At 40.2% G+C, this 25,481-nt stretch overlaps 1 protein-coding gene across 7 annotated transcripts in view; it reads left to right on the top strand.

Moving 5' to 3' along the window:
- The window catches only part of NCALD (neurocalcin delta), a 417,308-nt gene that overhangs the window by 337,819 nt on the left and 54,008 nt on the right, over positions 1-25,481 (top strand). For 2 of the 7 annotated variants that reach the window (XM_019754150.3, XM_074316355.2), the window contains exon 2: positions 19,003-19,163. The exons of the other annotated variants lie outside the window; for them this stretch is intronic. The gene's annotated coding sequence lies outside the window, so the exon portion shown is untranslated. The remainder of the gene's footprint in view (positions 1-19,002; positions 19,164-25,481) is intronic. 7 annotated transcript variants of the gene reach the window in all.

Here is a 25,481-nt window from a genome sequence, read left to right on the forward strand (position 1 = left end):
AAAGGGACCTTTATCCGCTCAAAGAAAATAAGCAAGTAGTACTTAGATGAAGAATACCGGATATTATATGAGATCATAGCTGAAGGAATACTCTAGAAGGTACAACGTGTATAACATTTGAAATGAGCATTAAAGAATTTATGTAACTTCCCAGTTTACTGTAAAGCACGTACATACATGAATTGATAAATTGTAATGTTAATTCCAGTTACTCAGGATAGGGCCTGCAGGTTTATCTACCACATGGTCCCCAGGACAAAACACATTCAAAATGAAGTCAGGAATGGAGATACTTCCCAAGTAATTTGAACTCAGAATCTTATCTGACTTAGTATTGCTTCGTGGGACTATGTTAGTAATTGTCTCATTCTCCATGTCACATTGAATTTGCAGAAGCTATTGCTTAATTTTTTTCTCCAACCAACTAGGTAACTTTGCAGTTGGTTGGCTGACATCATGGATCATTGCCTTTCTAGCCCTGTGTTTAGAGTGTCCAAAGCCATCTTTTCTCTTACATCAGCACCCACCATCTCAGCATGAGAGAATTGGAGCTATGACGTTTTGCACAGGCTGTTGTTTAAACTCAATCCAAATCCCTCGCATTTGAAATGGAAGCTTAACGATTATCTTAGTGTGTTCTCTGGGAAATTATGAAAGAGGATTTTCTCAAACATTCCTTATTCACTAGACTAGGAAAGAACACCTGCTTTGGGGGTTTTGATGAAGAAACTTGGAAGAAGTCTAAAATATCTTACTCCAGACTGTACTGTTTGCTTCTTTGACAGCAGGTGTTTGAAATTTTAAGTTCAGAAAGAAATGTGCCATTACGTTTTATGAAATCAACCGTTATTTAAATCGTACCTTGTGATGGAAATCCAGCTAGAAATAGCATCCAAAGTATGTGTTTTTTTATTGTTTCCAGAAGTGGTGCCATAAACGTTAGTGCTCGTTAAGACTTTGATATAAAAATTATATGCTAAATATTTAATATCACTGGAGCCACATTCTCCAAACTAAAGATAGTCTGTTCTATTTATCTCTGCAGTGAGCTTTAGTTTTTTTGGACATCTTTTTATAAATACCTTTAATTAGAGACACAGCATCCTTTTAAAATTTAGTTTACATTAATGTAAATCATAGTATACGCAACTACCATTAAAGTTCTATATGTAATTTGCAGGGAAGAAATCTCTAGTCTGAAGGATATTCTAGCAGCTGCTTATCCTAATGGGATTTTTTTCTGAATTTTGTCCCAATGGCTGCAGGAAAACCAAAGACTGCATATTGCTTTTATGCAAGGAGAAACTTTTTAAAGGATGATTCTAGATTTTCTTTAATGAATTTAAACCCTATCCCTTAGAGGTAGATGTTGAGAAGAGTGTTACATTCTTTGGCTGCCTGCTTAGCTGACTCCCACAGACTTTCCTGTGATTCATACATCTAAAAGCACGACCAATTTTGTGATGACCATGCTTACAACATCCTTGGAGATAAAATAAAAACTAACATCCTACAAGTTGTCCCATCCTATGCCTTCCCACATCTCACCATGGATCAGGTGCTGCACGAGGTAACATCACTCAATCAGCAAGTATTTATTAGCTGGTCACCACATCCACAATATTAGAGGAGGCGTTTTGGTCCCTCCCCCATGTGATCCCCGAGTGGTCTGTGCCACTGGCACAAAGAACCCATGTTACTTTATCGACTTCTGACTTTTACTTGCCTGAGCTTCAAGTCAAACATTTGGTCTTTCGTGGATTCAATAAGTTTTGAGCACCTACTGTGTGCCAGGCCTTGGATTAGACACCAAAGATACTGTGGTGAACAAGACAGACACCATCATGGAACCTACAGTCTAACTATATAGGCAACCTGCCCAGAGACCTCTGTGTCTCAGCAGCCAAGGTTTCTCTTCTGCCGCCATGCTGACCAGTGTAGTCAAGAGGAAAATCCTCACTTAAAAGAAAAAGCAAACTAACATCAAAACAAAAGAGACAAGCAAGCAATCTGGGAACCAACAGATTTTACATCAGAGTCAAACCTTAGAGGAGACTTTCTTTATTTGGTGAACAGCCAGGCTAGTTTATAAGTAATCTATGCGTATTAGTGTCAAGGGTTCCAGATCAGTATGCCCAGCTTTACTTCCAGTGGGCCAAAGGCTATCTGTCCTCCAGTTCAGAAGAAAATGAGAACTTTTAGGTACTTACCTAGGGAATAATTTTCTTTTATGCAAATACTCTGTCGTATGCAAATAATGAGAGGCATTTTATTTTATGAAAGGAATTCTTAAGTTAGTGGTGTCCAAGTATATCTATCCCATCTGCCCTGTACTTACCCTGTCGAGATAGGCTCACTGCTTTAATAAATAGCCCCAATCTCAACGGCATAATTTAGTACTCTTCATTTCTTGCTCACTCACAAATCAGGTTTGGGAGAAGGACTCTGCTCCACACAGTTATCCAGAGATTCAGGCTCCTTATAGCTAGATAAACTGATCCAGGGGCAAATCCTGTCTGTAACCACTTGCAGGTGCTACTTTGGGAAAGTTACCTACGTCACAGTTTTCTTACCTGGATAATATTAGTACCTGCCTTATGGATTTTTAAGTTAACTGCCTTGGCACAGTAACTGACCAGTATTAGGTACTCAACAATGAATTGTTATTATTAATGTTCTACCTCTGATAGTGCCGTCATCACCACCATCCCTCCAGGAACCAAAAATCACCACTGCCCAAGTTGGAGGAGGGATCTCCCTGGTGTTATAACAGCTAACACTTGGGGAGCTAGATAGTCTTGTAAGCTCTTTTACAAGTAAGTGCTGTTTTCTTCACAACATCCAGTTTTATAAATGAGGAACCTGAGACAAAGAGAGCTTAAGCAAATTGCCCAGTGTCACACAGTATATAATGGCGCTCTAGATGTTTGGCTCTTGACTCCTGGCTCTTTATTCACTATGCTATGTTGCCTCTCAAGCTGGAATATATTGTATTTTCCCTAGAAGTAGTGTTATATGCTGTGACAGATTGTACTTTCCAAAAATGGCCGTATAATTATATTGATTTCCACATGCTCTTCTAGAATCTTGCCTCTCTCCATCAAGAGGTGAGTCTATTCCCCTCCCTTTGAATCCACATAAGCTTGTGATTGGTCCAACGGATAGAGGACAGTGGAAAGAATGCTAGGTGACTTCCAAGGCTGGATCATAAAAAGAACACAGTTTCTTCTTCTCTCAGCTATTCTTTGTTTCTCCAGCACATGACACTTGCCCTTGGAAACCAGAGGTCATGTTGTGAGGAAGCCCAGACCATATAGAGAGGCCACATGTAGGTTTTCAGCCAATACATCCATGTAAGGTCTCAGCCAACAGCCAGCATCAACTGCCGGACCTGTGAGAGCGCAAACCTTCAGTGGATTCCAGGCTCCAGCATCAGCTCCCCCTTACCCCTCCTGACACCAGGTAGACCAGAGATGAGCCATTTCTGCCCAGCCCTGCCCTAAAATTGCAGAGTCATGAACAAAATAAAAATTGTAATTGTTTTCAGTCCATACGTTCTGGAGTTATTTCTTAGACACCAGAGTAACTGGAACAAATGGGGTAATTAGAGATGACTGAGATACCAGTATTGAAGATGAAACTTTAGGCATATATAGATTAAATAGGTTTTTGTGATTTGGCATAAATATCTAATTTAAAAAATTCTGGAGGAAAATATATTTCAGCAACCAATCAAATTACAAATGGGCTTTAGGTGCACATCTTGTTTGGAAATTTGGAACAGTCTTACATATTAACGCTGTTGCTGGTTGTAAGAGAAGATTTGGGCTACACTGAAGCCGGACTGTGTGCCTCAGTAAAATCTCCCATTTTGCCTCCTGCTACCTGGGACCCTCTCTGTAGGACAGTCCAGTGTGGGTGGCAGTACTTTTGCCATTTTCCTCTGGTCACTTCTTAGTTCTTTTTATCTGCTTTTTGTCTCCCTCTCTCACACCTACTCTGTCTAATCTGCTGCTTAGTTTTCTATTGTTAGACCCAGCTGTCTCATTGACACTCTCTTTGGACCCATTTCCAATGCTTCTAAGCCTTTTCTCTCTCTCTCTCTCTCTCTCTCTCTCTCTCTCTCTCTCTCTCTCTCTCTCTCTCTGTTTATAGTAAAGCTGGGAAATTCCTCTTGGCCAGGTAAGATTTAGTTCATTCAGCGAAGCCTTTATCCTCTTGACAAAGCTGCCAAAATGGCAGCTATCCCACTGGCTTGCAGCTCCGTGTGTTGGTCAAACCTAGCACTTGGAATACTCAGAAATGTCCTTGTGTCCTCACTCAAGGAGGCATCTCTGTCCCTTCTGCTGCAGAGACATCAATACCCCTGATTCTCTTCACACTTACTTACATGTCACCCCCTTCTGTGGGTCTTCCCACTTTGCATTTAGAAGGCTAATCGGTTTGTTTGCTCGTTCATATATTCATTCAATGTTTGTTAACTCCATATAGTGGGCCCTGGAGTTAAGCACCTATGATAAGCTTTCTTTCGTGTTCAATCACTGGTAATGTTCCTCCAGTTGTCTCTCATTTGCTTACCATAGACACCAGGCAGATGTGGTCCAATCATCCAGACCTTTTAATGACCAGCATGTGTCCCACCTCATCCAAGATATTCCAGCTAAGTAGGATACTGCGAGGGTATTGTAGGACCAGCCAATCTTTGAAAAGGTTATAGTCCTTTGGGAGAGGCTGGTCAGCATATGCAGCTGAAGTCCAAAGCTGTGTCTTCCTTGTTGGCTACAACCTGTCCTACACCTAGTGTAGTGCTGGACTCATAGTATCTACTCATTAAATCTCTGGTAAGTGATTAATAAATAGATTAACTACAGAAGGATATGTGACATTGAGGTGACTTTAGAAAAGAAGTGAGCTTTGAATTGGGCCTTAAAGGATGAAGAACATTTGCATGACCGACAGAAGTTGAAAGGATTGTCCATGAGTAAGAAACATCATAAGTACATCCAGATAACAGAAATAAGACACTCACCCATCGGGGGTCAAGAAAATGGTTGGGAAAAGAAAAAATGTACAATCCATAAGGTGGTCTGTGGAGAATCTAGAACTTACCAATTTAAAATAAGCAGGATTTAAACTGACAATTAGCAGGAAGCTAGTAAAAGGTTGCACGCAAGTGAGTGATATATGTGTCAGTGTTATCATAGTTTTATCACTGTTTTCTTTTACTTTGACAATTTACTTTTTAAACCCTGCATATTTGTTAAGTGCTTTCTTTTTCTCCACCTTTCTCATAGAAAAGTTCTAACTTTTTAAATTAAAAAAAATGTTAATTCTCTTTTGCCCTCAGTACTGTATGAGCAGCTGTTTTATCTATAGCTGGGTGGTATCTGTAGGGAGAGCTGTGTAACTTCATATTTTTTAAATATAATCTGTTATTCATCAAAGTCATATTCACATAAAACCCAAACCAACTGAAAAAAATCAATACTTCATAACATTTTCTGTAGAGCCATACCTTAATGATTATATAATTATACTAGATATTTATAATGAAACCACTGGGATATTGCACCGTTTTCCTGATAAACCTTTTGATTAAGTCATCAGTGAGAAACTAAATTATGTTCAGTGAAATTTTAGTTGTAAGTACACTTCATTACATCCAAAGTCTTTGAAAAATGGCCGTCAACATACGTATTTGGCAACTATCAGAATGTTCTAACCAGACCGTCCCATTCTTAAGAAAAATATTGTAGATTACACATGCAAAAAGTGTGATAATAGATATGTACAGTATAAAGACTAATAGGAAATAGGTCCGTGCTTACCTAACAAAAACACCATTTGTTCGTCATTGCAGTGAGGTGTAAGTTCACACGCTAATATCGATAAATTCACCACAGTGGCGTGCAGATTAGGACTGGCCCTTGGTTCCAACACCTCACAGAACTGAATCTGTGATGTATATATATTTTTAACTCTCCAGTCACACACAGTTTTTAAACCAGTTGAGGACAGAGTGTCCGTTATCTCAGTCTTGGAAAGAGGGTAAAAGAGGAGCTTTACCCTTCTAGAGCATGACTCAACATTGAGCTGGCAATTGTGTATGTTTGGCATTGGATTTCTATTTCCTAAGGCTGTGGCTCACCTAGATGCTGCTGCTTTCTGGCCATTCAGGAGTGAATGGCTGTGGAACCCTTGATGAACTCTGAGCTCTCCTACAAGGCCAATTGCTAGGGACAGTTAAAGCCAACTTTTCACTCTCTTGGGGGTTTTCTTTATAGAGAGTGTAAACAAAATTTTAAAAGGAAGTTATAGTTTCCATGAGATTATTTTTCTGGTATACCCAGAAGATGTTTTCACAAAATAGAAGCTATTTAGGAAAGATGCAACCTCTGGTCCAAATTCCACTTTGTAAAAGTACCTGGCACTAAAATCTGCTATGCTCACCTCCAAAAATGTTGGTAAACTTCCAATTTTAAAAGCCTAATCCATTGCTTTTCAGTAAATAACTCTATCCCTCAAAACAGCCTCGGGCTTAATGCCATGAACTGACCAAGAGGCCATGAGCTGTCCCATCAGCATCCTCTCCAGGAGGATTGCTTTGGGAAAGTCACAAAGTGTCTTGTAAAAGGCACAAAACTTAGTTATGCTACAGGTTGACAAAAAGATACTGATTTTGAGATAATGTAAAAAAGGAAAAGGTCTTACTGAAATGGTGTTAAATCACGTCTAGATTTAAGAAATAGGGAATTTTTATTGTGGTAAAATATACATAACATAAAATTAACAATTTTAACCATTTTTAAATGTACAATTCAGTGGCATTAATACATTCACATTGTTGTGCAACCATCACCACCATACAGCTCCAGAACTCCTTCACCTTCCCGAACTGAAATCCTGTCCCCATTAAACACTAATTCCCCGTTTTCCCCTCCCCCTCAAGCCCTGGTAACCACCATTCTACTTTTTTTAAACAGGGGCATTTTAAGGAAGTTTAAAATAAACCTACAGTTCCTCTTTTCCTTGTATAAGCTCTTTAATTAATAAAGTTCCTCCTGAAAGTCCCCAAATAATTGGTAGTTTCTTAGATTTACATAAGTGGACAAAGTTTACACAAAGTTCCATGAGAGAGAGATTTTAGGCATAGGACAGAGATGATGGGTTGAAGCATGCATTCCAGACTACCTGCTTAAACCATATTGAGTACAATCTTTATGTAATCACTCAGCTCACCACCTTGCTTGTCAAAAAGAAAACCATTGGACCTGAGACTTTCTGGTTCCAACAATTTACTCAAATAATCTTATATTAGTCTTCTATTAATACTCATTTTAAGTAACAAGTATAGAATCAATGTTTATGATAGAACATTTGAAAAATACAGAATAACATAAAGAAAAAATAAATATCACTTAATATTCTACTGCCCAAAATAGCCAATATTCATAGTTTAAAATTAAACATCATTGTATTTCTTCAACATTATATTTCTTCAATAAAAATAGATATTTTCTTCAGTAGAAGAACTCTGAAGCAAACCTGAGGATTTTAACTTCAGATAACTGTTTCTTTAAAGCAGGAATTATTGGTTTCTAACTAAATTGAATTGCCAATTGAAAATTGAAAATCAATCAACTATTTAGCGATTAGGGATCAACAATTTTTAAAAAACTATTTGTTTCTTAAGGGGTATAGGTTTATATTTTCAGTTAATAAAGCTTAGTTAACGATCTCATAAAGATCAGAAAAGACCATGGAACAAACAAAAATACCTTTGGAGAGAAAATGGTTTTTAAACAGATTTCAAAACTTGATCCCACCTATAGGAATGTTCTCCTGGAAAGAAAAAAAAAAAACATAAAAAGGATAATCTGCAAGGAGCAGAGTCTATAAAGTAAAAAACCACTTTCAGAAGGAAAAATAAATCATTGAAGTAGTTACTTTCCCCCGCAACCTAGAGCTCACAGGGAGTTTTGAGGAGTCACTGTATTTATTGACCCTCTTTCTTGACAATAGATGCTTAATTTTATTTGTTTCAGACACCAGTTTTTTTTAATATTCTATTAATTGTTTAAATACAAACTATTTATTTTGCTTCATATTTAGGCTAGGATTGCCCTTCATGGATATTTATCTTTCTAGAGTTTCTTTTCTCTAATTGACCTGGAAAAACTTAAATTTTAGTACATATGTGACATGTCATAGTTTACTTCTTGATTCTTAAGTATCCAGTTTGGCCATGATAACTTTTTGCTCGTTGACGATGTTTTTCACCAAGCACTCTGTCCTGCTATTCTAATTCGGACTAAATATAGGCTGTTTCCCTAGGATTTCTTTCTATCACAACTGGATTATTTCCATTGTTTCCCGGTTAACCTATTTCTTAGATTCATTTTCCATTTTACTAGAGTATATTTTTTGTTTGTTGTTTTCAAATGGCAAAAGAAGGGCTAAGTCCTTGTAAATCTTAATTTTGCTCTCATAATTGAAAAGTAGATTCAGAATAACGACATCACAATTTTACAGGCTTTATTCCATCGTCTTTTAGCCGTCTGAAAAGCAAATGCAAATCTGCTGCCACTTTGATTCCTTTGTAGACAGCGCTTATTCCCCTGCTCTGTGAGCTTTCAGAATATTCTCTTTGTAGTTGGAGAGCATACATTTAACAAGGAAGTACCCAGGTATGTATTTTTTCATGATTCCTCTTCAGGCTTTTTAATCTGAAGACTCAAGGTGTTTTCAGCTCAGGAAAATGTTCTTCTATTATTTCTTTGAAGTGTTCATCTTCTCTATCGTCTTTCTTTTCTTTTCCAATAACTCTTATTATTGAAAGGATCATATGTCTTTTAACTCTAGGAGATATTAGATCTCTTGGATCTCTCCCCTATGTTCTTGACTTTTCTCTCATATTTTCTCTCTTCTTTTTTATGTACTTTCAGAGAATTTCCTCAAATTTGTATTCTGGATCTCAAATTTATTTTTATGTCATTTCATTTAATTTCAATGATTCATCCTTTCTACTGAAGGTCTTTTTAAAAATTTTCTTCCATTTTATAAAATCTGTTTGTTTGTTCCTAACAGCTCTTTTTTTGTAGCAACATACTATTGTTTTTAGATGCAATGTTCTCTCAAATCTCCCTAAAAACATTAACAGTAAGTACTTAAAAAAAAATTTATCTTCTATGTCCTGTTTCAACTGTTTACTTTGGCATCAGTTGTTCTGTTGTTCTTCTAGACCCTTCTCTTTTATGTTGTTGGTTTTCCTTAAATGGTGACTTTGACTGTCCCAATCATATTTATAAATGAAGGACTGTAGAGGTAGTTGGTGAGATTTCCTTGGCTATATATATGGGAATGTTTTTCTACCATTCTTCTCATGAATGTCAGGGCTGGCAGTGACTGGCGATCATGAGTAGCACGTTTGAGAGTAAGAAGAAGACAGGCAAGTTGATGATTGCCCAAACTGCCACAAAAGTCTTTATTTGGGGGCTGAGCTACACTGATGTACTGCCCTTCTGTGCAGAGCTTGAAGTGGGTGGAAAGAGATGGGGGAAAAAGCATTTTGCAGTGCCCTTTTATTAATTACCTTGACTGCTCCTTCTTCCTGTGATTCCAACCCTAAATTCTTCAGGATTCTGTTGGGAAGAATGGCTCTCACCTCTTTATCAACTCTTTCTGAAATCTGTTTTACGTGGTGGTTTTTATTGGCTCAATCCAACTGTACCTGCTTGCTGTTTTCCAGAAATTCCTTCAAATTTCTGTCCACTGATGATAACCTTTTCTGATTTCCATCCCTATTATACATTATTCTTTTTCACACATACTTTCTGTTACTTAGGTGGCATTTTAGGAGGTAGGACAGGTAAGCTTGCATGCTTAGTCTGTCATCTTAAAACAAGATTGTACTAACATCCAGAATGGTTGTATCAACATGTTAGTGCACGATGGGCACCAGGCCACGCATGGCACATATCTTACCCTCCAGGAATCCATTTCTCTTTCTTTCATGGCCCAGACAGCACTCCCAGCCCTGCTTGGTCATACGATCAACATGGATCATTTATACAAAGAGAGCAAAGTGAGAGAGAATGGATCGCATGACCCAATTCCATCATCAGACCCATAATATCTGCCTCCAACAAGTACTGCCTCATCATCAGGACTCCATTTAGGCCCTGCCTCCTCTAGGAAGCCTTCCTAACTTCCCCAGTACCCCTGTATACTACCAACGCTGATTACAACACTAACCACACAGTTCTACAATTGCCTATTTGCCTCTTCCCTGAAACTCTAAGCTTCCCAAAGGGACTTGTTTCACGTCCACATCCTTGGTGCGTCCAAAGGACTGGCCTGTATTAAGTGCTCCATACAGGTGAGTGACTGAGTGACTGAATGAATGGACAGGGAATAAACAAGCTTGATGTTGACCTTTGAAACAAATGTGTTGGCTTTTCCCCCTTTGGGAAGGGTGTTTCATGCCGAAGGAGCATTATCGGCAAAGGCTCAAAGGCAAATTGGCCATGGCTTTTGGGGGGAGATTGGTGGAGATTGTTCCCAGATTACTGGTTCATCCAAATACAATCTCTAATCCCTGCCGTGTCCTTTTGTGCTGAGTGGCAGTGTGATTACAGGGTTCTTTGATCTTTGACACCGAACATCTTTGTTTAGTGAGTGCAGGTCTAATTAGAGCTGTTGTGTTGTAACAGAAATGCTGGTGCCTCACCTCTGTAGGTGTCAGTAAAAGCTCCTTCTTGAGTCTGTAGAATCATGACTTAAAACCTACACTGATCTTCTTTGCAAGTTTACATGAAAGGATCTGCTTATACTTGTCGGAAGTACCATGCATTGTATTGAGCCCTTGCTTCCCAGGAAAAATATGAAACCACAGACAGCTTAGAATAGAGTTTCCAGTCATCCTTGGGCTCCCGTCGCCTCCTGGGAATTGGTCAAGGACGAGCCCCTCAGTGGTAGAGCCCTGCCACTCACACAGTTGCCTACCAGAACTTCACCAAATGCTTCTGACTCTAATTATCACCGGAAAGCCCTCCCCAGAGGCCCGAATGCCTTGCCTCGTATTTCTGGTAACTTAATAAAAAAGTACTAGTTGTCAGAGCAAGTAAGCTCTCAATTCCTGGTCAATTAAAATGAGTCTTTTAATTTTGAAATGTGTTAGTCTATCTACATGGCAGGTGCTCAGTATATATTTGCCAAATGAGTGAAAGAATGATTGAAACATTCAAGGAGGGGTTGGGTTTGCCTATTATGAAATTGGAATAAAGGAGCACATTTTCTGGAAATTATGCCAGGTAAGGTCAGGGATCTGCTTTTCATCTCAGGCCATTTGCTCTCTCCACTTGAGCCATTTTCAGTCCCATCGTGTACTGCACAAATCATCCACCTCTTGTCTTTGGGAATAGTTCCTTCCAGGATTTAGATTGTCACAAAGACATCTCAGTAGGGTTATTTTATTTGTCCATAGACAGGATTGTCTGGGGGCTATGCCATTCCCTTTGGGCTCACTCCTCACCTGCCACAGCAGAGACCCTGACTCAAGGAGCACATCCATTATGCCACCAACTTTTCTGCATCTAACTGAGCTTGTTTTAAGAGTGAGGCTATGTGGCCCCTCGGCCTGTCCTGTTAGATGTGGAGCAGTATAGAACAGGACATTCCCAGTCGTACGAATCAGGAGCTGCCTTTGCAGCCATCGGTGAAATGGCAGGCCATGCTAATAGAAAAACGAGGTCTGGGAATGCTAACAGTATAAAGTGACCGGCAAAAAGGGACACATTTTTGGCAGCCCTTGTGGTAGTCAGGGTTGGAGACACAATGACGGAAAGAAAGGGCTGCATGAAGGTGACACAGGAAGAGAAGCTAGAGTCCTCTCATTGTCTCAGCTGTATCTGAGGTACAAGGTCAGTGGAAAGGAGCACCCGTTGAAATGGACCCCTGAGGGCCTATGGTTGGAATCTTCCCAGAGGCCTGAGAGGAAAGGTGCAAGGCCCAAACACAGGCGCCCAGCCACTGGGGTCAGAATCAGTGGTGTGGTTAAAAAGTGCAGTTTCCTGAGGCTGACTTCAGAACCTTGGAACCAGAATCTGTATGGCTGGGGCTTGGGGGTCTACCGCTTCATAAAACTTCCTAGGTGATTCTTCACTCACACCAACTAAGCCTTGCGAGACACCTGCTCCTCTTAACCTTCTTACTCTACAAGGACCTCCTGCTATGGAAAGACTGCCCAGCACCAGGAATATCAGCCAAGCATGTGTCTGCTCAGAACTTGAGGAGGCAAGTTCTATGCCCTCACATTTAACAAGTGATTCTAGAATATAGGCACTGCTTTAGGCCTTGAAGGCAAGTCTTGCCTTTAGGGGACAGTAGGTCCTGAAGTCACAATCTGCACCCTCAACCCAACATGACCACCTGGCATCACTAAAAACTCCTGTTGTGGATCTAAGTCTTTGGTCGCAAAGAGATATGATGCAAGTAGGAAGTCATCAGCCCAGATCACCACCGCAACTGAAAAACAACTCCAGGTGCCCCATTTGTAAGGAGCTACCTAAGGATGGGGCTCATTCAAAGCTCACATCAAAACCTACAGATCCCCTAAGTAGCATTGTCAAAATTAGCAAATAAAAATACAAGACACCAAGTCAAATTTGAATTTCAGATAAACATTGAATTTTTTTTTTTTTTTTTTTTTTTTAGTACAAGTATGTTCCATGAAGTATTTGGGACACATGCTAAAACATTATTGGTAGTTCACCTAAAATTTAGATTTAGCTGGGTATCCTCTATTTCATCTGGCAGCCCTATCCTTAACCTTATTTAGGAACACTTCCCAAAAATCAAGACTGTCACATTTGGGTATATGGCCACCTGAGGTTGACAAGAGTAGAGGGCGGGGCATGCCCTATTATCTTCACCTTCCTTAGAAAGCCTAGCATAGCACTCAGCTTATAACAGATCTACTGGGAGTGAGTGTAAATGGTTCTGTGCAAAGGGGGCGAACCTCGGTGCTGGCCACACGGAAGTTGTAGGAGGGGAGAGCCTGGCTGGCAGAACTGACGTGCCATGGGTAGGCCTTCTCACATCCATGGTGGTGAGTCCTCCACCCTGACTCACTACCCATGGTCTCCATCACTTGTAACATGAGATGGTGATGGCACGAGCTGAAAATTCTATCTTGCAACCTAAATACGTACGTCTCTTTCTCTTAGAGTTCTTTCTAGCTTCGTGGGTTAAAAGCTTACTTCAAATATGAGTTACTGTAAAGGTTTTGTAAATTATATCACATTTCCCCACTGGTTCACATGGTCATTTCATCATTACATCTCTATTTTGGATTGATTTTTTTTCTCCCCAAGGATAATAAGTTAATGAACTCTGCACAAAGGAAGTTTCTATTTCAAGGAAGCTTATAAAATAAAAGAACACTTTGTTTGGTTATTTCTCTCATTGTAGTCCCCACTTTCTTTAAGTTGGGGCATACCTGCTTCCAGGAAATGGTTTGTCAACAGACAGCCTGGCTTTGTAAGGGTGTGCCAAAGAACCTTCAAGATACTATGGTCTTTTCTTTTGATTTTTTCCCCTCAGATTGCTATCCAGAGGAAAGATATTGATGGGAGGGAAGGAAGAGTGGCAGCCATCTATAGCTGATCAGTGAGTCTATGCTGTCTGCTCCACTCTGGTTCCTTATTTATAATTACTGGTGCTTTTTGGCAATATTTAAGACGCAAACCACTCAAATCCCTTTGCTTGTTATAGAAGCATCTTAACTTTGCCAAAGTAGCACCCAATGACCATCTGAGTTAGTCACTTCTCATTAGCCACCTTTGAGGTAAGTTAGTATTAATCCCTCATTACTGGGTGAGAAAACCAAACCCCAAAGAAGCTGATTCTGGCCCAAGAGCATGTGGTAATCAGAGTCAGGTCCATGAACATTAAAGCTCTTTCCTCCTCTGAGGAGGCACATTTGTCATCTTTCACCAGCCTCCGTGGGGTGTGCAAAGACCAAAATTTAGAAAACGTGTTTCCATTTACACAGTTAGCCCTATGTTTAGGAAACGAGTATTCAACACTAGTTTCATGTAAGAATTGCCTAGAGCACTTTAATAGAATGCCAGTGCTGGGGTCCCTCTCCCAGACATTTGATTTGGGGTGTGGCCTGGGTATAGATTTTTGATTTTTTCTTTTTAAAGTTTATTGTCATGGCAATGGTTAGTAAAGTTACGTAGGTTTCAGGTGTATAATTCTGTACTACATCATCTATGTATCACATTGCGTGTTTACCACCCAGTCAGTTCTCCTTCCATCACCATATATTTGATCCCTTTTACTCTCATCTACCACCACCACCCCCTTACGCTCTGGTAACCACTAAACTATTGTCTGTGTCTATGAGTTTTTGTTTCTTTATTTGTTTGTCTTGTTCCTTTGTTGCTTTCAGTTTTATATCCCACATATCAGTGAAATCATATGGTTCTCGACCTTTTTCTGTGTGGCTTATTTCACTTAGCATAATAATCTCAAGATCCATTCACGTTGTTGCAAATGGTACTATTTCATCTTTTCTTATGGCAGAGTAGTATTCCATTGTGTATATATACCACATCTTCTTTATCCAATCATCTACCGAAGGACACTTTGGTTGTTTCCATATCTTGGCCACTGTAAATAAAACAGCAATGAACATCAGAGCACATATATCTTTATGAATAAATGTTTTCATATTTGGGGGGTAGATACCCAGGAGAGGGATTGCTGGGTCATATAGTAATTCTATTTGTAATTTTTTGAGGAACCTCCACACTGCCTTCCATAGTGGCTGCACCAGTCTGCATTGCCACCAACAGTGTATGAGGGTTCCTTTTTCTCCACAGCCTCTCCAACACTTGTTACTATTTGTCTTGTTGATGATAGCCATTCTGACTGGGGTGAGGTGATAGCTCATTGTGGTTTTTATTTGCATTTCTCTGATGATTAGTGATGTTGAGCATTTTTTCACATGTCTATTTGCCATTTGTATGTCTTCTTTGGGGAAATGTCTCTTCAGGTCCTCTGCCCATTTTTCAATTGGTTTGTTTGTTTTTTTGTTGTTGAATTATAAGAATTCTTTATGTATTTTGGATATTAGCCCCTTATCAGAGGTGTTGTTTGCAAATATCTTCTCCCATTCGGTTGGTTGCCTCTTTATTTTGTCAATGGTTTCTTTTGCTGTGCAGAAGCTTTTTAGTTTGATTTATTTTAACTTTTATTTCCCTTGCCTTTGAAGTCAAATTCATAAAATCCTCTTTGAACCCAAAAAGCTTCCATGATGCTCTTGAGCAGGGAGGATTGAGAATGATGGTCCAGGCAAAGTAAGCAGGGGTCATGGAATGCTGCAGTTCCAAATCCGACCCAGTAGTCACCTCCCATAGGTCTCTACCTTCCTACCATTAGAGCCCCTGCATGAGCCTTTAGGGACATACACATTTAGCCTGGGTTAAAGCATTTTATTACCAGAAAGGAAACAGTAGCACAGAGTGGCTTACCTGTTAACTCTGGTAGAAATACATTACTCTGATGAAGGGACAGGGAGAGGAGAACAAACCCAGGGTATGATGTTCTGACCGGACTGGTGAGGGAGCAGTGGTGGTGGGAACCCTGGGCTGCCCCAAGGTCATGACCATGTAGGAGTGCCATGCTCCTGGGCAGTGGTTCCAGAAGGTGAATAGGTAGGCCTCGATAAGAGAGGATAAGTGAAGGGGGGCTTATTGGTTCAGAGTAGCATGCACTGTGAGGTCAGACTGCCTGGATTCAAATCCTGGTTCTATCACTTAAGCTCTGTGACCTTGGGCAAATTACTACTTCTCAAATGATCACTTTCCTAACTTGGAAAATAGAAGTAAAAACTGCAACCACCTCTTCATTTGTTGGGACATGAAATAATATGTGATATAAGACATCAGTGCCTCCTGGCCTTTCCAGAGTCACTGGACCACTGTTAAGTTCTCTTGATTAAAATGGGGATGGACTATTACACTCTCCTGAAAGATAACTAATGCTCACAAGGAAATACCAGGGTAGGTTTAAGGTAGGGAGCCATATGTTGACACAGAAGCAAGAGTGGACAAAGCCTCACAAGGGAGCCCCTTGGACTCAGAGTTGTGAGTAAAGCTCTGAGGCCCAGGGTCAGGATATATATCCCTGGACCAAAGGATGAGAACAGGTACCATGAAGCCAAATGGGGTTGTGACAAGACATGGCTCAAAGAGCACAGAGAGTTACCAAAATCAGAAGCTTATGAAGCCAAGTCCCAAGAAAATCCATGACCCAGAAACCAAGAAAGGTGCCCAAAGCTGAAGGAAGTGGTTTCTTTGTGCTCTGCCTCCTTTGGGAGTGGCTTAAGCATTGGGGGTCCCAGAAGTGAGTGTCATAGCAGGCATCCTGACAAGGGTGTGTGCTGTTAGAAAAATGTGCTTTCTAAATCAGAGCCCTCTGACTCTGCTCTGAAACTGTGGACCTATCAGCACTTCCACAGTGGGTGCCACGGAAGGCTGGTTCTATGGGATGTTCCATGGTAAACATATTTACTGGGTGAATGAAATTTAGCACTTTTCAGTGCTTTTTAATTTTCTTCTAAATGTCTAAGAGGAGGATATGGTAAGAAGTGTTTCTGAAACTAATGGTACCCTTTCTTCTTGGGAAGAATCCCCAACTCCTATGGCTCTTTTGCCATCTTAACTCCTGGAGCGTCTGCCTTAAAGCCCCTTCCTCACTTGTCAGGAGTGTGTAGAACTCTGCGGGCATGGCCTCATTCCCAGGTCCCTGTCACTGAGGCAGAGGCACAACATGAGGCTGTAAATTCTGTGATGGCAGGGCCATGGCTGTCTCGTTCTCCTCTCTGGCACATAGTTGGGACTCAAATAGTGCCTATTTGTGGAATGATTATTCAATGAATGAGTGAGTGAATGAAATAATCGAATTCATGCCAAACTCCAATTGCTTCCCTAGATAGCACCTTGGGTACTAAATACTCAACTGAGTATTGGGTGTTAAATATTCAACTGACCCACCCTTGTTGGGGCAAGTGTTTTCTAAGGTTATTTTGTATAGGACTAAGAATCAGGAGACGTGTTATGGGCTTGACTTGGTGCCTTTCTTTTTCACCAAAGTGACCTCATAGCAATCTTCTCCGTTTCACTTCAAAACAGCCATGGAAATAGTTGGCAAAAATGTAAACTCTCCAATAATATAGAATATAATCGTAATGATTTCCTTAGTAATTTGACCCATCTATTGACATTCTGCTAGGCCCACTAGTATCTAGTTTGAGCCTTTTGGAAAATCCAGGCATATGGCAGTAAAGGCCTCCAGGTATGTTTTATAACCACAGGCTGTGCAAGTTTAAATGGAGGAGAGAGAAGAAAGAATGGGCAATTTTCTGTGACTATTTCGTAGCGGGTAGTGTCACTTTAAGTCGTTTCCCAAATAGGTAAAATGTTTCATCTATGCTTCGTGCTACTGCATTCTTAGAATAATGCATTTTTGTGAGCGTTTCACCCACCCCACCTCACCCCTACCCTCAACTTTGGGATCTGGAAATACCGTGATGCTAGAGTGTCCCTGCTAAGGCTCAGTGGAGGGTCACAGACACAGTGTAAGCAAAGCTCTGCCTCATGTGGGAGCCAGAGCTCGTTACTGCCTGTGGGTTTCATCCATCTGCACCTACCCTACAGCACTTCACTTTGTATTTGTATTTTTTGGAGTGAGTGGGTAGAAGGAGAAACAAGCAACTTTGGTGAAAAGGAATTGGAAATTAGCTCAGAGCCACAGCTGCAATAACTAGGAAAGAGAGCTCATTTGTCTGAATTCGGTGCATTGTCAGTTACATTTAATTTGGGGGTTAAATTTAAACCTTATTATTACACGTGATACTATATAAAAATACAGTGACCATATTTTCTTAACTCTGAATCATGACACAATCTAAAGATTTTATCTATTTTTTAAACATTTAGGTGAGCAGTCTTCAACCAGCATAAGGATTAAATCACATTTAGTTTTAAATTAAACAATTCACTGTGTTGAAAATAAAATTATTTGAAATCATGGCTTTTGGGAAACCTGGACTATGGCTGACTCTGCCCTGTGCCCTGAGGGGTAAAAAGAGACTTGGAAGTTCCTGTCGTGTGCCAAGTGGGTGAAGAGTCCCGGTTGTCCCAGATGACAGCTGGCATACACAGACAAGTCATTGACTTTTTTTTTTTTTTTTTTTTTTTATTTGATCAAATATATGGTGATGGAAGGAGAACTGACTCTGGGTGGTGAACACACAATGGGATTTATAGATGATGTAATACAGAATTGTACCCCTGAAATCTATGTAATTTTACTAACAATTGTCACCCCAATAAATTTAAAAAATAAATTTAAAAAAAAGTTAAGAAAATAAAAGTCATTCACTTTCATTTTACTTTTTCCTGGTTAAAAAAAAAAAAATAGTAACTATTTGCCAGCCTACTTCTTTGCAGGAACGCAGCAAGGAGTTCGCATAGGGAATCTGGCACTTTAAATCATTTGTTCTGTATAAATCGTTACTATCAGAGAGTGAGAAGGAACCTGTTTACAAGGAGACCTTAGGTAATGGGGAAAATCCAGAAAAGAAAAACAATTACAATACTTTTGGCTAATGGTCATAATGCCAGCTCTGGGTGAGATCTTTTTGTAAGGGAGTTAGTCTAGTACGCCAGGCACATTCGGCTGTTTGGAACTCTGATTGGAGAAATGAATAATGCAGGAGAACCAACTAATGTTCCTTTGGCTCTCCCAGTGCAGTCTAGCATTGGGTGATTGTAGTGTCCAGTTGGAGAGCACAGGGACACATAGCAGGGTTTTCCGAAAACCAAAGCTTTTTCTATTAAATGTATGGCCACAAAAGATGCATTTCTGGCATCTGTTGTTTCCTGGCTTATTCAAATAACAATGATGACGTTAGGAACCTTCCAACTACAGGACTGTTGATGCTCAATGACAAGAACAACCAAAGCCTCATCAGTCTGCTAATGATCTTCGCTCCTGTTGTTTGAATTCTATTCCTGGGCAGCTGGGTCTTCCCTCGGTGCTTGTCTGCTCTCCCTTCAGTCCACTGGCCAGCGTTATCCAGTCCTGTGAATGTAAGTGACTCAGGCTTGGTTAATTAGGTTATCTGCTTTTTTTTTTTTCTTTCCCTGGTACCTAATTTTGTTTGAGATTTCACAGTGCTTCTAAATTTATATAAGTAAACAAACAGGGACCCACTTTTTCCAAGGCATTTATTAGAATCAAAATTAGGAAGAGATTTTAACTTTTGTACAGTTGAGCTGATGAAAGTTGCTACTGTGATGGGTGTTAAAAATGTTCACAAGTGTCTGAGCAAAAACAGAGAATTTGCATTCGCCTCCAGTTATGCCTGCCTACTTTAGATTTGTAAAGCTGTGGGTCAGTGTGTGAAAGTGTGTCAGTTACATGATAACATGCCTACATTATTTTCCAAGGGAAAGGAAAGTGGCTCTTCTCTCTTAGGTTTTAGAAATGTCTAGAGTATACAGTATAATGTTCACTTAAAAGCTCACAGGTATATTTTAAATCATTTTCTTTATGAAGATGGAGAAGCATTTCATTCAGAACATTGAAATGGGCTATTTGAAATACCAGGAAACATTAGTCTTAGGGATTTAAATATATTAGGTGTAGGACTTCAAGTTTAATATGGATAATGTTGTTATAAGATACTTAGGATATAGACATTGTATTCGTTTCCCATGGCTGCTGTAACAAATCACTACAAATTTAGTGCCTAAAACAACAAATTTATTCTCTTACAGTTCTAGAGGTCGGAAGCCTAAAATGGGTCAGTAGGGCAGACTTCCCTTCTGGAGATGCTGGGGAAGAATTTGTTTCTTTGCCTTTTCTAGTTTCCAGAGGTTGCCCACATCTGCTTTTGTTGTCACATCTGCTTTTGTTGTCACATCTCTGACTCTAGCGCTCCTGCCTCCTGTTTATAAGGACCTTGGAGTGGCATTGGGTCCACCTGGATAATCCAGGAGAACCTTCCTCTCTCAAGATTCTTAATTATAGGAGGTCTGACAATTAAGTTCTCAGGCTTGTTGTCACAATGTTGCTAACCTTTTTTGATATCAGAGGGATTATTCATTATGAATTTGTACCAACTGGACAAACAGTTAACCAAGTTTACTATTTGGAGGTGCTGAAGAGGCTGCATGAAAAAGTTAGACAGCCTGAACTTTTCACCAACAATTCATGGCTCATGCATCACTACAATGCACTAGCTCACACAGCACTGTCTGTGAGGGAATTTTTAGCCAGTGAACAACTGAATTAGAACACCCTCCCTACTCACCTGATCTGACCCCCAATGACTTCTTTCTTTACCCGAAGATAAAGGAAATATTGAAAGAAAGACATTTTGATGACATTCAGGACATCAGGGTTAATAGGATGACAGCTCTGATGGCCATTCAGAAAAAGAGTTCCAAACTTGCTTTGAAGGGTGGACTAGGCTCTGGTGTTGTGCATAGCTTCCCAAGGGGAGTCCTTCGAAGGTGACTGGAGTGATACTCAGCAATGAGGTATGTAGCACTTTTTCTAGGATGAGTTTCTGAACTTAATTGTCTGACCTTTGTATCTGCAAAATTTCATTGGCCATATAAGGTAACATAGTCGCAACTTTTAGGGATTAGGACGTAGATATCTTTGCAGGCCATTATTCTGCCTACGGCAGGTAACTTAATTTACCCTTTCGAATCAGTTTTCTCACTGGTCTTCCCACAAAGCTAAAGGAGTTGGTTACAGCTCCGATCCGCAGGTGTGGATTGTGAACTTCAATGTGCCATCCTGCAGAAAGCCCCCCTGTGAGAGGAAGGTCTGCTGGTGCTTCAGAATCTGCGCTGTCCAAGAGAAAGTTCTAACAGGCGCCGAACTGATGTTTTTTCCTTTTCCACCAAAGTCTTGCAAGTGTAACATGTGGCTCCCTACACAGAATCAAATGCTGTTGTGTTGGGATTCATAAGTTCCAGGGCTCAGAATAAAGCAGTTCAAATATCCAATCTGTCCCTTACAAGGTGTGTAATGTTGCACAAGTTCCTTATTTTAATTAAAACCTTAATTTCTGTATCTGAAAAACAGAGATAACGTCCAGAATTGCTGTGAGATTACAAAAATAAAATATGCCAAGTGCTTGGCCCATATTGGAATTCAGTTGTTGCCCAGTGAGTGGTGGTTGTGGTAGGGCCTTACACCATTGCTCTGGGCTACTGAATGTGCCGGAGGTAAAGAATGGTCACAGCAAGGCAGAGAGCCCTGGGAGCGGAGAGAGCTGCGAGTCGAGCCAAATACCAAAGCCATCTCTTGTCTTAATGAATGAGGCAGGCCACTAGCGTCCTGCAAAGGAAATGGAATTCTGCACTTACATTGAACTTGTGGCATTTGCAGACTGAGAATTAGTAGTAAGACCCAGAATGGGAAGGCAAACCCCCAACATTGGATGGTATGGATGGTGATCTTCTTAATATCATAGGAGAGGATTCCTGATCATATCAGCCCATGGCAATTCCCTTAGCCATGCTGGTTAGGACTGACACCCAATTCTTTGTCACTAGTACAGCTGTATACATCATCATTTGCTTGCTGACTTACTCTTAAGTCATGGATAATACCGTCTTATCCCAGAGTGTGGCTTCAGCTTTATTTGCAATAATCCACTTTATTGTCCTTCTAAATCCTGATTTTAAAAACCTTCTCCAGATTTTATACATATGGTTTTGGACCAAGTGTGTTCTACCTACAAAAAGCACGAGTGTTTATTGAATATTTCCTCTATGCCAGTCATTGCCTGTGCAACTGCCTTACAATACATTTTATTGTTTATTCCTTGCAATAATTCTATTATAATTCTAATTGAGTTTACAAATGACAAAACTGAGACTTCTAAAGTCTGAGTAACTTGTCAAACCTACAGAACTTGTAAGCAGTGGAACGAGGAGTCGACTCTAGATCTTTCTGTCTCCAAGCCCCAGAATCTGGCACTTAAAGGGAGGAAAACCAAGAGATAATAAAATAATACCAGGAACAACAATTACTTCTAAAATGGAAAAAATGTCCATCAATGGAAAAAAGTGAACTGCAGAATTACATGTAGGTACTGATTAGAGTCTTGTAAACTAAACAGGAATATATCTATAGTATACTTTATGTGTTACATATAGTAATACATATATATTTTAAAGTTTTTTGGAAACTGATGGAAGTTATGGTCTGTTTTCCTTTAAAATGCATATGCACATATGCACACAAAATTTCACACACAACTTCAAGAAGTTCAGGATATCTAATATATATGTATTACATGTAAAGAAAAATCTGGAAGAATCTATAGCACATGGTTAATTATGCACTTTGAGGGATGGGATTGTAAGATCTTTTTCACATTATCCTTTATGTTAGTCCATGTTGGTTGAATCTGTTTTCAATGAGCATAAATTATTTCTATAATCAAGAAAAAAATTTAAGATTATAAATGAAGCCCACTTGTTTCCAATTTACAGTGGAATTTACTGCTTTTTTTTATTTTCTTGATGACTGGGCTTCTAGTGTTTTCTTGTGTCATAACCCAGAGATGATGGATAGACCTCTGAAAAAATTTGAAGAACGCCTTTGTGAATGCACCAAATATGGGCTATTCTGTCCCAAAAGAAACTTTCCCTAAAAGTTAGGAATAACTGGAAATAAGGAGATGTATTGAGGGCGGGGAACATTTTCTGAAAGGATTGTCAATGTTCTGCACTGTGAAGGAGGTGTATGCATGAGACTTTCAGTGGAGTTCTTCATGTGAGAATTAAAGGGGCTTTATGACTAGTAATGTGTGCTCTGTGAGAACTGAATGGTAGATACACTGCAGAGGAAGGGAGCACAGCTCTGGATGTTAAGCAACTTATCCTTGGGCTGTCATTTAAAATGACCTCTTAATCCTCATGCCCAGTCAGTGGGGCACTAATTGAAATGGCTGTTTTCAGGCTGTTCTTAACTGAGGGAGTTTCCTTAAGCTCTTCATCTTCTCTCTCATGCTGTCCCTTGAGTTGAGGTGTCAGGGTGATCATCTTACACACTAATGTTGGGTTTGGAAGACACTTTCTCTCCTCATTCCCACCCCTCCCCCACAACTACATCTCATCTCTCTTCAGTACAGGGACTTTCCATACAGCTTTATCATCAAATAAACAAAAGATTCCAGGAGCAACTTACTTTTCACTAAGAAAAAAAAAAAAAAATCATGCATTTTTAAAAAGAAATCTGTAATATTGCAACCCGATTTAATCTTGTTATATTGTATTTTTGTACATATTGGGGTTTGACAATAGCTGAAGACCCCAGGAGCTCTCATTGCCAAGAACAGCAGTGAGCCTCTTCCCACAGCAGCCCATCTCCAGAACAGCGCCCCCCTTAGTTTAATGTAGCAACTGCAGGAGCAGCAAATACATTTGAAGCTCCTCGGAGCCACACCAGTGTTCTAGGCAAGGGCAGGACTTCTCTCCACTGCCCTGCCCAATCCGAAAATAGAATTTGCACACTACTGTTCGTTCTGCTTGGATGTGAGGTAAGTGCCATTTGCATGGAGAGCTGTGCATAGAAGTACGTGTAAGGACGTCATATTACACACCTCCTTCCTAAACATTGAGACCAGAGAAAGATACACATCTCTTTGCACACTGCTCTGCGTGATTAGGAGCTTCCTACACGCCATGAGCAGAATCCTGATGTTAACATCTGCCCGGTGCTGTTGCAGTTCTGACCTCCCTGCAGGAGGCAGGCTCTGTGAGTAGCCGGCTCTCTCATTGAGGCAATGAATATCCTGTCGTCGTCGTTAAGAGTCCCTGCTTTCAAGTTAGAACAACCTGGGTTTCAATCCTGGCACAGCCATGCACTAACTGCTGTTTTGTAAAGTTTCTCACTTTCTCTTAATATCTGTTCCCTTGTATGAAAGGTAGAGGTATTAATATCTACATTGCAAAGCCATTCAGAGGAAAAAGTGGGGTGTCCCATGTAAAGCACCGAGCTCCATAAATGGGAGCTGATGATATTATTAACATACTGTTAGCTTTCCCAGTTTAAAAAAAAAAAAATCCTTCTTTTGACCCACCTTCCCCTGCCAACTACTGTCCTGTCCTCTTGCACCCCTTTTAAAAAAGTTCTTCCAAAGATGGCCCATACTCACTATTTCCAACTTCCCTCATCACATTTACTCCTAAGCCCACTCCAACAGGCTTTGGCCTCACCTTTCCAATGCTACCATATTTGTCAAGGTTACTGGTGGCCACTGGTTTGCTAAATGCAATGACATTTATCAATGGCAGCAACCAATCAGCAGCACTTGATCGAAGAGATTACTCCTTCCTCCTCCATATGGTTTCCCCTGGGCTTCTGGACAACACATTTCCTTGGCAAGCTCTTGTCTCCATGGCTGCTCCTTCTCAGGCTCTGTGACTGAAGCCCTTTATCTTTAGACATTGCAGAGACCCAGGACTCGGTGACTGTTCCTCTTTTCTACCAATATTTATTTGCACAATGATCCCACCCAGTCTTCTGTATTTAAATACCATCTTTTGTGGCGCAGTGGAAGCATGCTGGGCCCATAAACAACATCTTTTCCAATGATTCCCAAATACATATTACCAGCCTAAAACTCAGTCCCAAATTCCAGACTCATAGCCAACTGCCTACTGGACTCACCACTTGAATATCTAATAGGCATCTCAACCACCCTGCATTTGTCAGGGTTCTCCAGAGAAACAGAACAAATAGAAAAAAAAAAAAATGAAAAAAAAAAAATATATATATATATTAAAGATCATGGACACAGCAAGTCCCAAGATCTGCAGGGTGAATCAGCAAACTGGAGACCCAGGAGAGCTGATGGTTTACTTCTTGTGTGAAGGCCAGCAGACTCAAAAACTCAAAACCCAGGAGGAGTTGATGTTTCAGTTTGAGTCTGAAGGCAGGAAAGAAGCCATTGTTCCAGTTTGAAGGCAGTCAATCAGGAAGAATTCTCTTTTACTCAGGGGCGAGTCAGCCTTTTTGTTTTATTCAGGCCTTCAACTGATTATGTGAAGCCCACACACACCAGGTAGCCCAGGTAAAGCAATCTGCTACCTATTCATGTGCTAATTTCATCCAAAAACACAGACACACTCAGAGTAATGTTTGACCAAATACCTGGGCACCCTGTGGCCCAGTCAAATTGACACATACATTTAACCATTAGACACAGCATGTCCAGAAATTGGAGTCCTGATCTTTTGGACAAAAGTTACTCTGCCCACACCTTCCCCTGTCATTGGCTGGCAACTGCATCCTTCCAGGTTGGCTCAAGCCAACAACCTGGGAGTCATCCTTGACTCGTCTCTTCCTCTCATATCTCACATACAACCTGTCGGAAA

The sequence above is a fragment of the Rhinolophus sinicus genome, chromosome 6 (genome assembly GCF_057876585.1).
Source record: "Rhinolophus sinicus isolate RSI-liver-muscle chromosome 6, RSI-T2T, whole genome shotgun sequence".
NCBI lineage: Eukaryota > Metazoa > Chordata > Mammalia > Chiroptera > Rhinolophidae > Rhinolophus > Rhinolophus sinicus.